A 9,564-nucleotide genomic window follows, 5' to 3' on the forward strand; every position below is an offset into this window, starting at 1 on the left:
TTGGCTGCATACACTATTGGGCTTGCATAGCATGAAACTTAAAGCACCTCTGAGCCTGACTCGCTTGAAACGCTCAGATCGGTAGTTTCTTGCGAACCAGGCCAGAGCAAGTGAACGGGCCCTTGCACAAGTGGAGACGGGAGAGATGTGAGATGATTACGTGAGGTCTTCTTCAACCTCCAGTAAATTTCTCTCTAATCTATTCTCTTCCTTGTCCCTCTGATCCAATGTTGGGGATATCGCTTATCGGGAACTTATCGGCCGACCCATGATAAGGGGTAAATCAGCCATTTTATCGGCATATCGTTCGATTTATCGCCGTATCGTCTGATTGATTGGTCGATTTATCTTATCGGTCAGACATCGGTAAGCGATAAATCGGCCGATTTATCGGAATATCGGAAGATATCTTGAACAGTGCTCTGATCTACATAATGGTGCTTCGATTCAAGGTAAGCTCTACACGAAAAAGATGCACCTCGATGCTACAATTCCATTCAAGCGGTCGGTTCGTAGTTTCGTCGGCTGGAAGTTCTTTATTTCGCGTTCCCGTTTGGAGCTATTATGGACGAATTTTGTCAGATTCGTCGCGCACGATCGATCGTTTCAATTTCCTTTGACCAGCAGCCTAATCTCGCAGTTCCGCACAACATTATCTTGTAAGTTTTTGGTTTCGAAGATCGTAACTTCATCTCTCCTTGAACAGCAGTCTAGTGCACTCATGATGCCATGTCGAGCTCCTCTGTCCTCTATTCGTCCCTCTCGACGCGAACACCCTTCCCCTTGATCTCCTTGCCCACGTCCTATTACACTAGAGTCGTTTCTGGTGTCGCTCATCTTGGCCTACCCTCTGTCGTCCTCCTACGCACTGACGCTACAATGGTGCGCACACTGCTTTCTTGTGTCCTCTGCCTCCGTGCAGACTGCAGTTCGTCGCGCCGTCGACGGGGTCGATCATCTTGGCCTCCTCTCGGCCTCCTCTCTCTCGTCCCACTACACTGGAGTCATTTTACGCGTCGATCATCTCGGCCTCCTCTCTCGTCCTACTGCACGGACGATACCATGGCGTGAGCACCGCATTCTCCTTCTTTGTCCACAGTCTTTGCACGAGCACCGCAACTAGTTCGTCGATGGTGTCACTCGCCGTGCCGCCGACGGGGTCGCTCGCCCACGACTCCGTGCTCATCATGTCGGACACGGCGCCACGGCCACTATCCACCGCAGTCGCCATGGTCCGGCACACACTGCATTTCTTATCTGCCTTCCTCTGCTAGATCTTAACCCTGTGTGCTAAGTCCAAGTGCTAGCTCTTTATCATACCCCATGCGGGCAACCAAACAGCGTGTAGTTGTATGCGCCGAGACAATGCAGGCAATCAAACAACGTGCCAAAGTTGATCCCCTAATGCAGGAAGTCCATATGTAGGCAACCAAACAACTTGCAGATGTCGTATATGAGGCTGTTTTTTCAGAGCCAGGTTGAGTGGAGAAGGGTATGCAACGCAGGTAATATAGCCGACGGCAACCAAACACTCCCCTATTGGTTGATGCCGGCCAGGATCCATTCATAGACAATAAGGCATCCCTTCCTAGCCCTGTTGCTTTTAGCATTTTATTTTGAAAAATAACGATGAAAAAGCAGACTAAGATACACAAAAAAAACAAAAAAATGGAATTTAGTAATGCAAAACACATTAAAAGAGTTGTCACATAGAGATTCAAGAACCTCGACTTTGATATTAGCACTCTGGCAAAAATTTGAGAAATCCCTCTTGAGTGATTTTAGAGCCTATTGGGTAAGATGAAAACCAAAAAATAGAAACCATCATCGGGAAGATAAAACATACTAAAAATATACAAAAAACAAGATTAAAACATACATCCTTTAAAAATCCGACCAAAGCATCCTCTAACATCTTCCTCCTAGATACAGACTCCTTTTAGAGTGAAGAAACAGGAAAAGAGAAAGAAAAAAGGGTCTATCTAAGGCACATCTAGATGTGACATAGTTATGTCACATCTAACCTAATGTCCACTATGTTTGTGGTCTATTTTTTTGTCCCAGTTTTTTTGTTCCTTGTTGCTGCCTTATTTGTGGGAGCTTAAATGTGACATCCTTAGAAAACATCTAGATGTGAATTAGACAAACTGAAAGAAAAACCTGTTACACAGGTAAAATAGAACAAGAAAACAAAAAAAAAGGAAAACAAATTAAATCAAGCATACATCATCGCTGGATGCGCTGCTCTCATCCAGACTATCGCTGTGTGATAAATCATTGTCAGGATCGTAGTTGGCATCATAGCCAACACTGGAAGATCTATGACCTGCATGATCTGCACCCCTGCATGTATGGGGGAGGTGAAAAAATTGAAAAAAATATAGCCTTGAGATAATATTAAACCTCCAGAATAACACCCCCCCCCCTCATATGACGTGTTAATTTGAGGAATGTTCAAACTATAAAAAAAGAAACAGAAAAACTAACGCCCACACGTGTGGGCGTTTGCATATCGCCCACACGCCTCCATCACCATTCATTTTGCCGCGTATGAATAGATGACATCTGCAGAATTTTTTTTGGTTTTTGGCTTAAAAATGTTTTATCTCCTAATTAAAAAAGCAAATTAAAATTCCATTTTCACCATTAAATCCGTCTCGACGAGATCTTCAAAACTAGAGATGATGTTGATATCTTTCGACGAATTTTTTTTTGACCCAGAAGTTGCCATGATGTTTACACTATAGTTGCCATAGTGCTTAAACTAAAGTTGCCATGTGGCAATTTTAGTTGGTAGATCTTGGCAATTTTAGTCTTTTGATGATGGCAATTCCAGTACTTTAACCATGAAAATATTTTTTTGTATGAACCATGGCAATTTTAAGTGCATGTATCATGGCAATTTTAGTTTATGGTGCATGACAAGTCTAGTTTCTTAATTCCCCGTTTTATAATATGTTAAAATTTACTTTTAAATGTAAAAGAAAATAGCTGAAACATATCATGGCAACTTCAGTGTAAATATTATGGCAATTCATATGCAATAGACATGGCAACTTTTAACCAAAAAAAATTCGCCGAAATATATCAATATGAGATCTAGTTTCGAAGATCTCGTCGCGAGGGATTTAATGGTGAAAACGGATTTTCAATCGGAATTTTCATTTAAGAGATAAAATATTTTAAAAACTGAAAATCCAAAAAGATTTCCACATGCATGCATGCGGTGACATGGCGTAGTCTGTGTGTTATATGGCGTGTGGGCGGGTTTGACTCCCACTACACGTGTGGGCGTTAGCCAAAAGAAAACACGAAAATACACACTAAGAAAAAAATGTGAACAGAACCTACTACAGACTGATAAAGTTATCTAACCTCCCAAACTGGATAATGTGATAATCAGGCGCTATATTTACACAGCAAACAAAAAGTTAAAACAGGAAACATAGTTAAACTGAACTTTTACAAAACACAGTTAATTTCAGTTTTACAATGATGTAGCCGACTAGCCGTTGACCGAAAAACTAAACAAAGGAGGCCCTTCGTCTTGGATAGGAGTTGATATTTCACAACTGGAGCACAACCTAATCGCCCATCTCATCGTACATGTCGAGTTCTTCAGTTATGTGCAGGGGCAAAAACAAAAAAAGGCCAGATACAAAAAAATAAATTCAGAGAAATTAGATCATGCGGCTCTAATTTTTTACTGTTTAATTGACCCTGAATGCAAAACATAGCGATACTAAACATTTGTTTAAACAAAATGTCAGAAAACAAAAGGATTTACTGAAAACCATCAAGCCTCCCCTAAACCATTTCCAGAACGAAAAAAGATTTACTGAACCTGAATAATATATGGGACATGCTTCAAAACTGAAATAATCTAGTATAACATCACACTTGGCTTAGAAATGACTACAGAAAACAAGAGTTGAGGGTTACATGCCGCCCCCCTGCTTGTATAAACACATAGATTAGACGCACGTTGGATACAAAAAAGTGCTGACTAAATGGACTCAAAAAATGAAAGTACAGAGTAACAAGGGTTAGATCCCATTGCATATAACTAGTTTCAGACCATCTACTGCCTTGTTAATTAGTGCATATCAACTACTTTCAGATGATCCACTAAACATTCTGCAGGAAAGCACTCAATTCTCAGGAATATCACGACCATTACTAATTCAAACTAAGCCAGCAAAATCAAGCTGACAAATGATACTCTACGGTTTCTTCACTGTTGGATATTTGCCCTCAGGATTGGTCACATCAAATCACATTGATTCAGTTACCTCCCCCCTGATCATCTACAACATGCATCAGGCCTTCTAGATCCTTACAGTAAACATACTATATTGAAATTTCATTCAGACTAAAAGGGGATCTACATCCAAGACCAAAAGAGGGGCCTCTGATCATCTACATCCACCAACGAGTTTCTTCATATTAGTACTCCTACAGAGAGAGAAAACACAATCATTCAGTTCTACCTCTGATCATCTACAAACATGCCTCTGGGTCTGGGCCTCTAGATTCTTACGATAAACATACAAAAAGTGAAATTCCACTCAGACTAAAGGAGATATACGTCCAAGACAACACCGAGGCGGAATTGCTGATCGGAATTAGGGGAAACGCGCGGAGAGGTGCCTGCAACAAATTCAGGAGCGTTTCTGATGAACAACTCGAAAACTCGACAGGAATGAACTAAGCTATGACACAAATTCCTTCCAAAACCATCGAACTGACCACGTCGACCTGAATCAAGCGCGGAGGTCTGTACCGGCGACAATCACGACTACAGCCGCCTCCACCGACTGGAGCTTCCTGGTGGCGAGCGCGACGGGGCAGCTCCGCCGAGCTCCTCTCCAGGCGAGCACCTCTCCCTACAAGTTGTCCTTCCCTGGGGGGACACACCGTGCGCCATCTCCGCTGCTAATCACCGGTGAGGAGCCCCCCGTTTTCCCTCCGCCGTCTCCGCCCCGCCTCGACCAAACCACACCGATCTCCACCTCAGATAGAACAAAAAGCGGCCGTCCCACAAAACTAAGTAGAAAAATTCAAAAACACATTTTTTTCACATGATAATACATGTGTCATTCATATCATAAATATCAAAGTACCAAATCATGATAAAGTCCAACATGACAAAACCAAATAGAAGCTGAACATCTCATCTCTGAGCTTGACACCAACTTTCGTCACCTGCCTCCGGCACCACCATAGCAGCTACCGACGCAAAAAATGACGGATCACTTCCTCACCCGAGCTCGACGCACCTTCATCGCTGATAAGCAGCTTTGTGGACCTCCAGCGTGGCTCATCAAAAGTAAAGGTCATTGCCGTTGAACGAATCAAACCGGGGCAACACCAACCATCCATCAACCACGAACTCAGCACACATTCTGTCTTCCAAATGTCATCAATGCAGACCACAATGTACATTTGCTCCTGGACTATCTCCCAAGCTCCGTGCCGACAAGGACACATGTCCACCACAAAGATGTCGTCGCCACGATATCACTGCTTGAACCGGCTGGTTTCCAAATCCATTGCTGACCATAGATACGATCGTCTCGCCAGAAAAGAATCTGGAGTTTCTTTATTCAGCATCGCCGTCGCTGCCACCAAAGGCAAGACATCGAACAATCCAAAAAATCTAAGCTACTAGGACCTACTCCCTCCGTTCCAAAATAGATGACCCAACTTTGTACTAAGTTAGTACAAAATTGGGTCATCTATTTTGGAACGGAGGGAGTAGAACCTAAAGCTAAAACGATCCGTGCGCGCGGGAAAACACATGACGCGTCATGGAGCTATACCCCGTCGCGGAACCGTAACCAAGGAGGACAAACGAGGCGCTAAGATTCGTGTGGATCGAACGGACTGAAAAACAGCCTGAGACGAATTCATTTTCAGACGACTGAAAAAATAGTAAAACTGAATACTCATACTAACTGAATTTTACATAAAAATGTTGGTACTGCTGAAAGCAAAAATATCAGCATTTATTCCTGCAAACAAATTGTGTAACTTCCGATAAAACTGAGCACAAGGCACGAATTCGGTATGGACCCTGGAGTTAAAGGAAAAAGTCATGAGGCAAGACATTCCTCGTTCCTTTGAAGCGTCACCACTCTCTCATCAGACAAACAAGCAGCGGGCAGAAGTGCTTGTACATTAGCCAAGCCTTCTGATCTTCATCGCAGTTGAGCTTAACAGATGTGACATTTCAATTTCATTCCAAGAGGAACAACAGACCTCTCAAGACCATAATGCTAGCATCTCAAGGCACTGATCATACATGACTTGCAAAAGCATTGTTAATTAAACACTCATAGATAAAAGATGCATTCTATCATTGTTCATCTGCACAAGGCTTTCTTCCTTCCGACCCTCCACAGAGCACATTATGGCATCGTCACCAAAGGCATATATTTACACATAACATTAGCCTCTGCTTAATTAACCCTCGGGCGAGCCGAGAGCTTCCACAGAGATACTGTACAGCCAGCCATGGCACACAAGGCAGACAAATAGGAGTAGTTGCTGCTTTATTATTTTGTTACTACGGTTGATCTGATGGTTTTAGGAAATTAATTGGGGCACTCCAGCTGCTTCATTTTCCCCTCCGTCGACTGGGTCGAACTGGCACCGGTAGAAGCTGCAAGCCAAGAATCTGAAGCAACCAAACTGACTAACCAAAATATATTATTATCCTCCAAAAGCACGGGAGTACAAAACTTCTAGTGCAATGAAAACAATTAACACCCCAACAAAGCAAGTTCACAACAATAACATCACGAGCGCTGTGCTACAAAAGCCACAAAATCCTGCTCCAGCCGGATGCAATAGACCCATGGCACACGCACAACCATGCCATATATGAGAATGTACTAGTACAAGCATACAACAGATAATAGAGTTTTACAAAGGAAGTACAACACACAATAATCGCAGTCTTACACCAGATTAACAAGCACAGAGTCATCACAAACGCAACGTCTTGATTACATAAATCGTAGAGGACATGCGTCGACCGAGTGTAGCTCCTACCTCGATCACCTTTAGGCCATCTTGCTCTCCTTCATCTAGCGTATTGCAGTAGCAGCAGGCCGCTCCAGGATGCCAGCATGCATAAGCAGCGCCCAGACGTGCGTCACAAACTCGCCACCTTCAGCAAGAAGTTCAATGTGACCAGCCACATTATCAGATGGGGCGATATACACCAGCATCTCTGCCCAGAAATCCACCAATAGATCCCAACGGATCACCTGATCCTCCATGTCCTCCAACAACTTTCCTAGCCTGACACCCTTGCTCAATAGTTGTGCGGATGTTGCCTCTGTTGCAGTTGCATCAGCTACATTTGATGGAACTTCATCAACGACATTTGGCAGTCCTCTAAGCTTTTCATACCTCTCCCTCGGCGATACGAGTCCTTGAAGTGTTTCTTTTGCTTCTTTCTCCAGCTCATCGAGCGTACACTCTGACTCTATCGGACGGCCTGGAAGCAACTTCGGGGCACAAGCTACCAAGTATGCGGCATACTTGGACAAGCTTCTGGCCCACCACTATTGGTCCCGGTTGGAGGCTTTAGTCGGGACCGAAGGCTGCCCTTTAGTCCCGGTTCGGGCCACCAACCGGGACTAAAGGGTTGGTCCTCGTTGCGGCCACAGTTTAGTCCCACCTCGCCAACCGAAGGGGGTTCACACCGGTTTATAAGCCCCTCCCTCTCTGTCGTGTTGAGCTCCTCTCAAAATGAAAATAGATGCCCTTATATAGGGAATTTGACCTAAATTCATACTGAATTTCTCTCGACTTAGTACAAATTTATTATGAATTTAGGTCGAATTTTCTCTATAAGCGCATCTATGCTCATTTTTTTAGTAAAGTTAATCACAACTATTTTTTCTTCTATTTATTTCTGAGTAGTTTTTTATATAGTTTTTTTTCTTTTTTGCTTTATTTATTTCTTCTTTTTATTTCTGAGTTGTAATAAGTCATTAAAAATAAGCATCTATGCTCATTTTTTGTAAAGTTAATCACAACTATTTTTTCTTCTATTTATTTCTGAGTAGTTTTTTATATAGTTTTTTTTCTTTTCTGCTTTATTTTTTTCTTTTTATTTCTGAGTTGTAATAAGTCATTAAAAATAAGCATCTATGCTCATTTTTTTAGTAAAGTTAATCACAACTATTTTTTCTTTTATTTATTTCTAAGTAGTTTTTTATATAGTTTTTTTCTTTTCTGCTTTATTTATTTTTTTTCTTTTTATTTCTGAGTTGTAATAAGTCATTAAAAATAAGCATCTATGCTCATTTTTTAGTAAAGTTAATCACAACTATTTTTTTCTTCTATTTATTTCTGAGTAGTTTTTTATATAGTTTTTTTTCTTGCTTTATTATTTTTTTTATTTCTAAGTTGTAATAAGTCATTAAAAATAAGCATCTATGCTCATTTTTTTGTAAAGTTAATCATAACTATTTTTTTCTATTTATTTCTGAGTAATTTTTTATATAGTTTTTTTCTTTTCTGCTTTATTTATTTTTTCTTTTTATTTCTAAGTTGTAATAAGTCATTAAAATAAGCATATATGCTGATTTTTTTAGTAAAGTTAATCACAACTATTTTTTCTTCTATTTATTTCTGAGTAGTTTTTTATATAGTTTTTTTTCTTTTCTGCTTTATTTATTTTTTTTCTTTTTATTTCTGAGTTGTAATAAGTCATTAAAAATAAGCATCTATGCTCATTTTTTTAGTAAATTTAATCACAACTATTTTTTCTTCTATTTATTTCTGAGTAGTTTTTTATATAGTTTTTTTCTTTTCTGCTTTATTTATTTTTTCTTTTTATTTCTGAGTTGTAATAAGTTATTAAAAATAAGCATCTATGCTCATTTTTTTAGTAAAGTTAATCAAAACTATTTTTTCTTCTATTTATTTCTGAATGGTTTTTTATATAGTTATTTTCTTTCTGCTACATTTATCATTTTCTTTTTATTTCTGAGTTGTAAAAAGTCATTACAAATAAAAAAGAGGCGCAATGCTCGTTAATTTGCTTCAAGCCTTTCGGAATAGTGTCAACTGCACTGCACATAGCTCTGTGCAGTCTACCCTATTCCTCAAGGCTTGAAGCTAACCAACATGCAGGTGAGCATTGAGCCTCTTCTTCATCGTCTCTGCACTCAGAGCTTATAAACAGCTGCGAGTGCCTCTCGATTGGCGAGGTGGGACTAAAAAAACAGCTGCAGAAAGAATCAACTAAAAAACAGCTGCAGAAAATAAAAAAGTAATTAGACGGGTCCATTGGTACCGGTTGGTGGCTCCAACCGGGACCAATGCCTCTCTTTAGTCCCGGTTGGTGGCCCTAACCGGACCAATGCCCCTCTTTAGTCCCGGTTGGCGGCACCAACCGGGACCAAAGGTCTTTGTTTCCCGCCCTTTGGGCTGCTCAAAAGAGGCCTTTAGTCTCAGTTGGTGGCTCCAACCGGGACTAAAGGGTGGCATTAGTCCCGGTTTGTTTCACGAACCGGGACCAAAACCTTTGCTATATATACAACA

Source organism: Triticum aestivum, chromosome 3B (genome assembly GCF_018294505.1).
Source record: "Triticum aestivum cultivar Chinese Spring chromosome 3B, IWGSC CS RefSeq v2.1, whole genome shotgun sequence".
Lineage (NCBI taxonomy): Eukaryota > Viridiplantae > Streptophyta > Magnoliopsida > Poales > Poaceae > Triticum > Triticum aestivum.